We start from the raw sequence: 13538 nt of genomic DNA on the forward strand, positions 1-13538 counted from the left end.
TACAGCTAGGAGTCAGGGTCAGAGTAAGGGACGCATAGGAGGTGACCTGCTCCCTAATTTTGTTGTCCTGGTCAAGCAGCTCCCTTTTACGTTTAACATCACACGGATGAGGGTTTCCCCCACTCTCATCCGTGAAACATAGGAAAAAATGCGTATAGCAGCACAACGAAAAATTAAAGTCTTATCTTGTGGTGGTGCCAGCCGTGTTGGGAGCCAGTCAGAAGTTCCCCCTTGGATGCGTCATATAGAAGAAACCGCAGCACTCTCCTGTCTTCAATTCAGTTGAATTTATTTCACCAGCAAAACAAATGCGACGTTTCGACCGTAAAGGCTTGAGAAAGACCTTTACGGTCGAAACGTCGCATTTGTTTTGCTGGTGAAATAAATTCCACTGAATTGAAGACAGGAGAGTGCTGCGGTTTCTTCTATATGTCTCATCCGTGAAAGGCGGTGAGCGGGAAGGCCGAAGTTACGCTGCAGCACTGACAGGCGAGCAGCAGCAGGGTGGGAACATATCGGGGTAATTTTTAATTTTTAAGGAATCTCTGCACCACCAAATTTAGCACATGAGCCAGGCAAGGGATTTGTGTCAAACCGGCTAGTCCCAGAGCTGCTACGAGATTTCGCCCATTATCGCACACCACCAGGCCGGGCTTGAGGCTGACTGGCACAAACCACTCATCGGTCTGTTGTTCAAGGCCCGTCCACCAAACAGATAAGTTTTAAAACTGCCTGCTGTCGTTTACCCCCTGGCTGTGCTGAAGTTGGTGGAGAAGGTGTTACGCTGACCGGATGAGGAAGCAGAGTAGGAGGAGGAAGCAACAGGAGGCAAACTGAAGCGCCCTGCAATCCTCAGTGGTGGAAGGACATGTGCCAAACTGCTATCCGCCTCAGGCCCAGCCGCCACTGCATTTACCCAGTGTGCTGTTATGGAGATATAACGGCCCTGACCGTGCTTACTGGTCCACGTATCTGTAGTCAGGTGCACCTTGCCACAGATGGCGTTGCGCAGTGCACACCTGATTTTGTCCCCTACTTGGTTGTGCAGGGAAGAGATGGCTCGCCTTGAAAAGTAGTGGCGGCTGGGCACGACGTACTTTGGGACAGCCACCGCCATAAGGCCTTTAAAACTATCCGTCTCCACCAGACTGAATGACAGCATTTCAAAGGCCAGTAATTTAGAAATGCTGGCATTCAGGGCTAGGGATCGCAGGTGGGTAGGGGTGTACTTCCTCTTCCTCTCCAGCGTTTGGGAAATGGAGAGCTGAACGCTTCCGTGGGACATTGTGGAGATGCTTGGTGACCCAGGTGTTGGTGTTGCTGGCAGATCCTCTGTTTGGGGGGTGGCAGGTGGCACTGTCACTCCAGAGGTGGATGAAGAGGCAGAGACTGCAGCAGAAGAGGAAGCAGGAGGAGCAAGAGACCTTTCTTGGTTTTTGAGGTGTCTACTCCACTGCAGCTCGTGCTTTGCACTTAAATGCATGGTCATGCAGGTTGTGCTCAGGTTGAGAACGTTTATGCCTCGCTTCAGGCTCTGATTGCACAGCGTGCAAACCACTCGTGTCTTGTCGTCAGCACATTGTCTGAAGAACTGCCACGCCAGGGAACTCCTTGGAGCTGGCTTTGGTGTGCTCGGTCCCTTGCTGCGGTGGGCAGTAGCAGGCATACTGTCTAGAAGATGGCCGCTCCGCTTTTGCACCCTGCTCCCTCTTCTGCTGTGCTGGTGGCTCTGTGCGATCACCACCTCTTCCTCCGAACTACATAGGTCACTCGCATGACCTTGATTCCATGTGGGGTCGAGGACCTCATCGTCCTCCACATCATCTTCCACCCAGTCTTCACCCCTGCTCTCCTTGTCGGTCTGCACACTTTTGAAAGCCCCAGCAGTTGGCACCTGTGTTTCGTCAAAATCCGAGACGTGCTGCGATGATCCTCCCATGTACTCATCTTAAAAGATAAGTGGTTGGGCATCGGTGCACTCAATCTCTTCCACTTTTGGTGCAGGGCTAGGTGGATGGCCCTGGGAAACCCTGCTAGCAGAGTAATCAAAAAGCAGAAGAGACTGCTGCATGACTTGGGGCTCAGACTGCTTTGCTAATTTGCAAGGGGGTGAGGTGAAAGACTGATGGACATTGGCTGCAGGTGCCAACTGAGGTCTTTCAGCAGGAGACTGGGTGGGAGACAATGTGAATTAACTGGATCCACTGTCAGCAACCCAATCTACTATCGCCTGTACTTGTTCAGGCCTCAACATTCATAGAGCCGCATTAGGCCCGACCAAATACTGCTGCAGGTTCTGTCGCCTACTCGCACCTGAGGAAGGGGTTTCACTTGTGCATGTAGCTGGCACAGATCGACCACGTCCTCTCCCTACAACAGGAGCTCCACCAGCAGCACCACGACCTGGGCCACGTCCCTTATTTGACGCTCTCCTAATATTTCTTGAATTTAGGATCTTGCCCTAAATGGGTGTTTAATTAATAGTAGAATAGAACGACAGTATGTAAAGGGTGCATCTCACACGGCCTGAACCATACTAGGCCTCAATTAAAGTTTCCTTTGCCCAAAATGGCTGTATTTTAAATGCCTGAATCAAACCCCTGTATGTAAAGGGTGTATCTCACACGGCCTGACACACTGTAGTCCTGAATTAAAGATTTCTTTGCCCAAAATGGCTGTATATTTTAAATGCCTAAATCAAACCCCTGTATGTAAAGGGTATATCTCACATGGCCTGAACCACTGTAGGCCTGAATTAAATATTGGTGCACCAAATGGCGGTATTTCAAATCTCTGAATCTAACCCAAATGTATTAAGGGTGTATCTCACAATGACATCTGCATCAGAGGCTGCCAACTAATTTTTTTTTGCCCAAACGAGTGTTTGTTTAACAACTGAATTTGACAGCAGTATATAAGCCTGTAATTTCACACGTGCTGATGCTGCAAGGCCTGAAAATAGTGGCTTTTGGCAAAAAAAAGTGTGTTTTAAAAACCCCAGAAAGTGATGGGTGTATTTCTAGCTTAAATTGCACACTGACTAATCCAGATGTTGTATATTGCCAAAAATGTGTTTTTTTGGTAACAGAATATGAAAGCTGTATATATTAAACTTGAATTTAACACTTGCGGATCAGGAAAATAGTGTTTTTTGGTAAAAAAGTGTGTTTTTCAAACCCCAGAAAATTATGGCTGTATTTCTAGCTTAAATTGCACACTGACTAATCCAGATGTTGTATATTGCCAATAAAATGGTGATTTTCAATGTCCCAAAAGCTCAGATGCAGTGCTGGTGCACTGAGCTTGCATAAAATGGCCGCCGCCGCCGCCGCCGCCCACCTAACTGACTTAATAAAGTAATTTTTTTTGGTCACTGGGCTCAGGGCAGGATAAAAAAAATTGTGCCCTGCACCCACAAAACACAATGGCCCAGATTCAGGTAGATTTGCCCATTACTTACACCTGAGCCGCTCAGCTGAATTTCTCTGCGCTGGAGCAATTTTGCCAAATTGCCACCTGATTCAGGAATCGTTTGTTCATTTAATTTGCTCCTGTTTAAGGCAAAGCTGAGGGCGCAAGGCCGTGCAAGTCAAAGTGGGTGTGCCCCTATGTAAATGAGGAATTTTCGGCTCAGCAGAGGTTTGCTAGCATAATTTCAGGGCAAATCCTGCTCAGCTGCATGCACAGAGCAAATAAATAGGAGCAGACTTGCACAGGTTCTTTGCTGAATTGCATCCTGCTTTTTCCTCCCCCCCCCTCCTCCCCCCACCCCTCCATCCCCACCCCATGCCTCCTCCGCACCACGGAGATTGAGGAGCCAGAGCCGGGGCACCCTTGGCCCAAAGAAAAAAAAAAAAAAAAAATTTATGTCTACATTTTTTTGCTCAACACAATATGATTTTTTTATTATTTTTCTATATGCTCAGGGTATGAGATTATTTTTTTTTTATATGCTCAGGATATGAGTTTCTATTTTTTTTATATGCTCAGGATATGAGTTTCTATTTTTTTTATATGCTCAGGATATGAGTTTTTATATTTATTTGTAGTCCCCGAAAATGTGGGTGCTCTGCTTGTTCAGATCGTCTGAATAGGTGCTGCTGAAGTTGCGCGCTCCTTCAGATGACATTTGGCCATCTTTTGCTAACTTGCCCCTGCTTTTAACAGGAGCAAGTTTGCCCAGGGAAAAAAGCTTGCACGCTTCCAGCGCAAGATGCGCATCACACGCGCATGTTTCTGAATCATCGGCAGTACCTAATTTGCATATTCGCTGAGGGAATTCCATGAAGGCGCAACTTACACCCCGCGCAAAATTGCGCAGGAACAGCTAGGCTGCGTGCGCGGGAAAATGGCAGCATTTCAGGCTTAACTGGTTTACAGAATCAGCCGCAAATTTGCATAGGAGCAAATCAGTACTTGCGCGGCGCAAATCACACTTGTTCCCGCGCAAGTGCTTCTTGAATCTGGGCCAATGTATGTAGATCGCTGAGTTAGATTCTGATTTTGAGCAAAGAGTCTCTCCTATTCTCTCCCTGAAATCACCAGCAGCATCCTCTTCCTACACTAAGCACAGCAGAGTGATGTGCAGCGCTACGTGACTCTAGCTTATATAGAGGCTGGATCACATGCTATACTGGCCAATCACAGCCATGCCATTAGTAGGCATGGCTGTGATGGCTTCTAAGGTCAGACAGTTAACCGCTTGTTGATTGGCTGCTCTGCAGCCTTTCAAAAAGCGCCAAGAAATCGCTGAACACCAAACCCGAACACAAACTTTTACATAAATATTCGCGTTCGGGACCGGGGTCCAAAAATCCCTAATTCGCTCAACCCTAATAATGAATCAAAATGTTAAAACAACATAATATTATAATTAAAAATAAAATATAATAAAAAATAATAATAATATCTGGCAAAATTAAAATTATGTAAAATAATGAAATATTAATTCAATTAATGTTACATTCCCCCTCCCCTTCTCCCCCCTCTTCTTTTTTGCCTTCCTACCTCCCCGCCCCCAACCCCTTCCCCATCCTCTTCTTCTACTTTTTCTTTCCCCCCATGACTCCATAATCATTTATCTAAAGTGATGAGTGGCTGGGGCAATATTAGAATCTGCAATATTTCACGAATATTTGGGCAAATATTCGTCATAAATTTGCAAATTCGAGAATTCGCCATTATTTTCTTGAAAATTGTGTATTATTGATAGAAGAATAGAACCACAGTATGTAAAGGGTGTATCTCACACGTACAGATCCAGACTAGGCCGCAATTAAAGTTTTTTGCCCAAACTGGGAGTTTGTATAATAACTGAATATGACAGCAGTATATAGCCCTTGAATTTCACACGTGCTGATGCTGCAAGGGCAGAAAATTTTTGTATTTTTGCCCAAAAAGGGTGTTTTATTAATAGAAGAATATAACCACAGTATGTAAAGGGTATATTTCACACGCCCTGATCCATACTAGGCCACAATTAAAGACTATTGCCCAAAATGGCTGTATTTCAAATAACTGATTAGAACCACAGTATGTAAAGGGTGTATCTCACACGTACAGATCCAGACTAGGCCGCAATTTAAGTTTTTTGCCCAAACTGGGTGTTTGTTTAACCCCTTTAAGTTCACATGACGTACCTGTACGGCATGTTTCCCGATTACTTAAGGACACGTGTTGTGAGGAGGTTATCGGAACAAGCTGCCTGCTGTTATCGGAACAAGCTTCCTGCAGTCTCTGATCCCCGCGGTCCCTGACCGCGGGGATCAGAAACTTTAATATGGCGAAAATATAGATTTTTCACCCCCCCTGCACCCCTGAATGATTTTATGCCGGCGGATGGTGCAGGGGGGGTTGCAGGTGGTGCGGGCGGTGCGGGAGGCGGGCGGTGCGGCAGGCGGGATCGCGATCCCCCGCCTGCCTCCTCTTGAATATTCATTGCTGACACTCTGGTATAAACAGCTGACATCTGTGCTGTGATGTCAGCCGTTTAACCCTTTCCATACCGCGGTCCATACCTGTGCCTTTGCAGCCCCCTGACAGGATGGGGTCACAGAGGGAGGGAGCCCCCCTCCTTCCCCTTCAGCGTCTGCTCAGTTGTGGCCACAACTGAGCAGACGGGGAAGGTTCCCATGGCAACAGGACGCCTTCTCAGGCATCCTGCTGTCCATGGTGCTGAACAGATCTGTGCTAAAGGCATAGATCTGTTCAGACAAAGTGTAAGTAAAATACAGTGCAGTACACTATATAGTGTACCTAAGATAACCTAAGATAAAACTGAAAAAACTATGGCTCTCAGACTATGGAGACACTAAAACATGATTTTTTTTGTTTCAAAAATGAAATTATTGTGTAAAACTTACATAAATAAAAAAAATGGTATACATATTAGGTATCGCCGCGTCCGTGACAACCTGCTCTATAAAAATACCACATGATCTAACCTGTCAGATGAATGTTGTAAATAACAAAACAAAAAAAACTGTGCCAAACCGTGCCAAAAACGGTACCCTAAACTAGTACCAACAAAACTGCCACCCTATCCCGTAGTTTCTAAAATGGGGTCACTTTTTTGGAGTTTCTACTCTAGGGGTGCATCAGGGGGGCTTCAAATGGGACATGGTGTCAAAAAACAGTCCAGCAAAATCTGCCTTCCAAAAACCATATGGCATTCCTTTCCTTCTGCGCCCTGCCGTGTGCCCCTACAGCAGTTTACGACCACATATGGGGTGTTTCTGTAAACTACAGAATCAGAGCCATAAGTATTGAGTTTTGTTTGGCTGTTAACCCTTGCTTTGTAACTGGAAAAAAAATATTAAAATGGAAAATCTGCCAAAACAGTGAAATTTTGAAATTGTATCTCTATTTTCCATTAAATCTTGTGCAACACCTAAAGGGTTAACAAACTTTGTAAAATCAGTTTTGAATATATTGAGGGGTGTAGTTTCTTAGATGGGGTCACTTTTATGGAGTTTATACTCTAGGGGTACATCAGGGGGGCTTCAAATGGGACATGGTGTAAATAAACCAGTCCAGCAAAATCTGCCTTCCAAAAACCATACATCGCACCTTTCCCTCTACGCCCTACTGTGTGCCAGTACAGTAGTTTACGGCCACATATGGGATGTTTTTGCAAACTACAGGATTGAGGCAATAAATATAGCATTTTGTTTGGCTGTTAACCCTTTCTTTGTTACTGGAAAAAATAGATAAAAATGGAAAATTTGCCAAAAAATCTCAATTCTGAAATTTTATCACCATTTGCCATTAACTCTTGTGGAACACCTAAAGGGTTAACGATGTTTGTAAAATCAGTTTTGAATACCTTGAGGGGTGTAGTTTTTAGAATGGGGTCATTTTTGGGTGGTTTCTATTATTTATGCCTCACAAAGTGACTTCAGACCTGAACTGGTCCCTAAAAAGTGGGTTTTTGAAAATTTCTGAAAAGTTTCAAGATTTGCTTCTAAACTTCTAAGCCTTGTAACATCCCCCAAAAATAAAATATAATTCCCAAATTGATCCAAACATGAAGTACACATATGGGGAATGTAAAGTAATAACTATTTTTGTAGGTATTACTATGTATTATAGAAGTAGAGAAATTGAAACTTGGAAATTTGGCATTTTTTAAAAAATTTTGGTAAATTTGGTATTTTTTTTATAAATAACAATTTTTTTTTTTTAATTCATGAAGTACAATATGTGACGAAAAAACTATCTCAGAATGGCCTGGATAAGTCAAAGTGTTTTAAAGTTATCACCACTTAAAGTGACACTGGTCAGATTTGCAAAAAATGGCCTGGTCCTTAAGGTGAAATAAGGCTGTGTCCTGAAGGGGTTAATAACTGAATATAACAGCAGTATATAACCCTTAAATTTCACACGTGCTGATGCTGCAAGGGCAGAAAAATTGTGTATTTTGCCCAAAAAAGGGTGTTTTATAAATAGAAGAATATAACCACAGTATCTAAATGGTGTATCTCAAACCGACTGATCCAGACTAGGCCGCAATTAAATTTTTTGCCCAAAATGGCTGTATTTCAAATAACTGAATAGAACCACAGTATCTAAAGGGTGTAACTCACACGTACTAATCCAGACCAGGTTGCAATTTAAGTTTTTTGCCCAAACTGGGTGTTTGTGTAATAACTGAATATGACAGCAGCATATAACCCTTGAATTTCACACGTGCTGATGCTGCAAGGGCTGTAAAATAGTGTATTTTGCCAAAAAAGTGTGTTTTTAAAAAACCCAGAATATTATGGCTGTATTTCAAGCTTAAATTGCACACTGACTAATCCAGTTGTTGGATATTGCCGAAAAAGTGTGTTTTTTTTTTACTAACTGAATATGAAAGCTGTATATAACCCTTGTATTTCACATGTGCTGATGCTGCAAGGGCTGTAAAATTGTGTAATTTGACAAAACAGGGTGTTTTTAAAAACCCAGAAAATTATGGCTAGCCTAAATTGCACACTGACTAATCCTGCAAATGCACCAGATGTTGTATATTGCCATAAAAGGGTGATTTTTTTTTTAAACCAGATTATTATCCTTAAAACAGCATAAAATGGCTGCTGGGGACGTTCTTATATAGTAAGGGGTAGGCAACTTTCCTATTGGTTGCCAGGGATGTTGCTACGCTCAGACAAAGACATTGCAGCCTTCTCATTGGCCCACAAGCAAGAAGCAGGGAGGGATTATATGTTCAGATGAAAAAAAATCTAGAATATTTGCGAATACGAATATACAGTACAGACCAAAAGTTTGGACACACCTTCTCATTCAAAGATTTTTTTTTTATTTTCATGACTATGAAGGCATCAAAATTATGAATTAACACATGTGGAATTATATACATAACAAACAAGTGTGAAACAACAGAAAATATGTCATATTCTAGGTTCTTCAAAGTAGCCACCTTTTGCTTTGATTACTGCTTTGCACACTCTTGGCATTCTTTTGATGAGCTTCAAGAGGTAGTCCCCTGAAATGGTCTTCCAACAGTCTTGAAGGAGTTCCCAGAGATGCTTAGCACTTGTTGGCCCTTTTGCCTTCACTCTGCGGTCCAGCTCACCCCAAACCATCTTGTTTGGGTTCAGGTCCGGTGACTGTGGAGGCCAGGTCATCTGGGGCAGCACCCCATCACTCTCCTTCATGGTCAAATAGCCCTTACTTTCAAAGTTTTCCCAATTTTTCAGCTGACTGACTGACCTTCATTTCTTAAAGTAATGATGGCCACTCGTTTTTCTTTACTTAGCTGCTTTTTTCTTGCCATAATACAAATTCTAACAGTCTATTCAGTAGGACTATCAGCTGTGTATCCACCTGACTTCTCCTCAACACCACTGATGGTCCCAATCCCATTTATAAGGCAAGAAATCCCACTTATTAAACCTGACAGGGCACACCTGTGAAGTGAAAACCATTTCAGGGGACTACCTCTTGAAGCTCATCAAGAGAATGCCAAGAGTGTGCAAAGAAGTAATCAAAGCAAAAGGTGGCTACTTTGAAGAACCTAGAATATGACATATTTTCAGTTGTTTCACACTTGTTTGTTATGTATATAATTCCACATGTGTTAATTCATAGTTTTGATGCCTTCAGTGTGAATCTACAATTTTCATAGTCATGAAAATAAAGAAAACTCTTTGAATGAGAAGGTGTGTCCAAACTTTTGGTCTGTACTGTATAGCACTATATTCTAAACCTTTGCAAATTCTCGAAGTGGCGATATTCGCGATTTAAATTCGCGATTTGAATATTTGCGGCCAACACTATTTATCAATACTATAAGGTTTGTAGAATAATTTATGAGCTATATTAATTATCCCCAATAAAAATAATTAATGTGTTTTTTATTATTGAGTTCAGATGATAAAATATGCACCTTTAGTTACCCACAACAATAGTGACAGGGAAATGATATAATAAATATTCAAGACAGGTATTGAATCACTGATATAGTTGTATATTGAAACCGAAGTTCAGAGACATGCGCAGTCAGTGATTGTGAAAAGAAAGTACAGATGACAAATCCTGTGTTAACTAGAGAACAAACCTAGAAAGAACCAAAATCTAAGTCCAAAGATGTGCGCATAAAGTTAGTGAACTATGTACAAGTCGGAGATCATGCATGAAAAACCTGTGGGACGAAAGTAGCGAAGCGAAATGCAACACGTCAGCAGCAAGGAGGTAGAGAGAAGGACGGGAGCGCTTCAATCAGCGCTCCTGTAACTGACTCCAGCGGCAGGCATAATAACATTAAAGCGAAGGATACGCTAGCAATATTCATAATGTCAGAATCAGAAGATTTAAAAGTCTATTCCCGCCCCCTTCAAACAAATCCTGCCTATATACCCTGAGGACGCCAGGTTAGCTGGCAAAACTTGTCGGGGGAAGCGTTTGAAGAACTTTTAGACAGTTGGTTCACCTGTTACTTAAAAATATACTATTGAATAAGTCCTATAGGCATCACAGGGAGAAAGTAAGTGTGAGTTGCAGCAGCGATCTGACGCCGCTAACCATGACCCTGTAGCTACTTTATGACACTGTGAAGTCAACAGTGTTATCAATATACAGAAGAAACAAAGTAACAAGGTGATACAGCTGATGATTTTAAATACTTTTATTTAGTCAATAGAAGTATAGAATGTAGAAATAATAAAAGTTAAGTTTTAAAGAACACTTAATAGCACATGTAACAATAAGACTTCTTTGGTCTTATGGAATATATTTAAATAAGTAAACTCATGAATATGCCCTGGCATGTGGTAAGGGTTAATAGTCGCTGAGAGTCACTGGCACAATTGGCCTGATGCATGCTCACTTGCTTGTGTAGTGTCAGCCAAATTGTCACCATTCGGCAGAGGTATGACTTCGGGCTCTCCACCTTGTTGAACCCTCGCAACCGGTCCAAAATGGGGACTTTTTTACACCCATGAAGAGGGAGGACAAACTGAACTACTATAGAGACATCCTATGTAGTCAGTTGGCAGCTGACTATCTGCGCCATCGCCCATCCTCTCGCAGGTCCGACCAGGGCACCCCCTGTGCTTACGTGGCTGCTGGGGAGGGGTGGGGTGGCAGGAGCAGTACCAGTTCCATCAGCAGCAGCCTGAGTCTAGAGTCGCTGATGAGCAGCTTTCTTCAGTAAAGTAACTACTCACCAGCAGCAGCAGCAGCTAGACCTGGAGCAGGACCTGAACCAGCAGGTGGTGGCATACTTGGAAAGCACCCGCCCACCCCACATTGAATATCTGCTGGACTACTGGGCAGCCAAACTGGATTTGTGGCCACAACTGGCAGAGTTTGCCCTGAAAAAGCTGTCCTGCCTGGCCAGTAGTGCGGCTTTAGAGCGGGTATTTAGTGCGGCAGGGGCCATAGTTATTGCAAGAAGAACTCATCTGTCCCAAAATTTGGAGAGACTGACCTTTGTCAAGATGAATCAGGCGTGGATAAGCCAGGATTTCCACCCACCAATGCCTGATGCATCAGATTAGATCATCCATGCTGCCTCAAACCTTGACAAAAGAGACCGGTATCTTTTGGCTACCTGCCTCAGCTTCTATTCTGATGCTGCCACCCGCCTGATGCCACACATCTGATGCCAAGTGCTCCTTCCTACACTTACCATCGTCAGTGGGTATTGTTATGTGACCTCCTCCTGATGCTGCTGCCACCTCCACACTCTGTTGTCGTTCCACTCTGTGGCCTCCTCATGCTGCCGCCACCTCCAGACCCTATCATTGTGCCACTCTGTGGCCTCCTGATGCTGCTGCCACCTCCACACTCTGTCATTGTGCCACCCTGTGGTCTCTTGATGCTGCTGCCACCTCCACACTCTGTCATTGTACCACCCTGTGGCCTCCTCCTGATGCTACCTACTGCTGCCACCTCCGCAATCTCTCGTCAACGTGCAACTCTGTGGCCTTATGATGCTGCTTCCACCTCCAGTCTGAGGTCTCCTAATGATGCTTCTGCCACCTCCACACTCTGTCATTGTGCCACTTTGTGGCCTCCTGATGTTGCTGCTGCCACCTCCCCACTCTGTCATTGTGCCACTCTGTGACCTCCTGATGCTTCCACCACCTCCACACTCTGTCATTATGCCAGTCTGTGGTCTCCTGATGATGCTGCTGCCACCTCCACACTCTGTCATTGTGCCACCCTGTGGCCTCCTCCTGATGCTGCTGCCACCTCTGCAATCTCTCGTCATCGTAGCACCCAGTGGCCTCTTCATGCTGCTGCCACCGCAGCAATCTCTCATCATTGTGCCACTCTGTGGCCTCCTGATGCTGCTGCCACCTCCAGACTCTGTCATTGTGCTACTCTGTGACCTCCTGATGCTGCTGCCACCTCCAGACTCTGTCATTGTGCCAGTCTGTGGTCTCCTGATGATGCTTCTGCCACCTCCACAGTCTGTCATTGTGCCACCATGTGGCCTCCTTCTGATGCTGCTGCCGCCACCTCCACAATCAGTCATCGTGCCACTCTGTGGCCTCCTCATGCTGCTGCCACCTCTACACTCTGTGGAGGTGGCAGCAGCATCAGGAGTTCACAGAGTAGCACAATGACAGAGTGTTGAGGTGGAAGCAGCATCAGGAGGAGGCCACATAACAATACCCGCTGACGATGGTACACAGTTCTTAAATCAAACCGCGGTGTTTATTCACACATTGGTGTATAACAAAATGCAGATAAGGTGTTCACAAAACGCAGGTGGCTTGGTGTTTGTTTGCACACAAGGAAAGTCCATAAACAATACAAGTCATCTTTTCTCCTGGGTGTTAATTCACACCCTGTTAGTAGTTCAGCCTCATCAAGTCCATAGGCAGCCTGTTTGCCTTTAGAGGGGCATGAGTCCTCCAGCCCGGCTCAAACCTCAAATCCCAGCACAGCCCTCAGTTCACAGCACACAGACACCTGAGCTCCACTGTCAGAGGGAGTAAAATCCACCACACCTGGCAGTGCTGGCTGGTTTTTATGCCTGGCAAAACCCGGCCTAAATCATGGGAAGTAGTCTCCCACCCAGCACTTTGACTACTCCCAGTAAGAGTCGTCCCGGATCAGCTATGACAGCCATGCTAAATCTCAAGGTGTCAGTTAGAAATAGCTGCTGCTGACACATAAAATATCGGCTCTTACTTCACCGAGGCCAGGAACCTCGGTGACACATACCTTCCATCCACAATGACTCCAGATACCTTCTTACATACCCCCCTTTGTTCAACCCTGAGGCGGTGAATGCCTGCCATACAGTATAACCGGGACAGGGCATCCGCGTTTCCCTGCAACCGGCCTGCCCTGTGTTCCACGGAGAACTTAAAGTTCTGTAAGGACAGAAACAATTTGGTGACTCGGGCATTTCTCTCTTTGGCCTGACTCATCCACTTGAGAGGGGAGTGGTCAGTCACCAGGCAGAACTTTCTCCCCAACAAATAGTAGCGGAGAGCCTGGAGTGCCCACTTGATAACCAGGCACTCTCTCTCCACTATACTATACCTGGTTTTGGCTGGGGCGAGCTTGCGGCTTAAAAA

The sequence above is a fragment of the Bufo bufo genome, chromosome 2, assembly GCF_905171765.1.
Source record: "Bufo bufo chromosome 2, aBufBuf1.1, whole genome shotgun sequence".
Taxonomy (NCBI): Eukaryota; Metazoa; Chordata; class Amphibia; order Anura; family Bufonidae; genus Bufo; species Bufo bufo.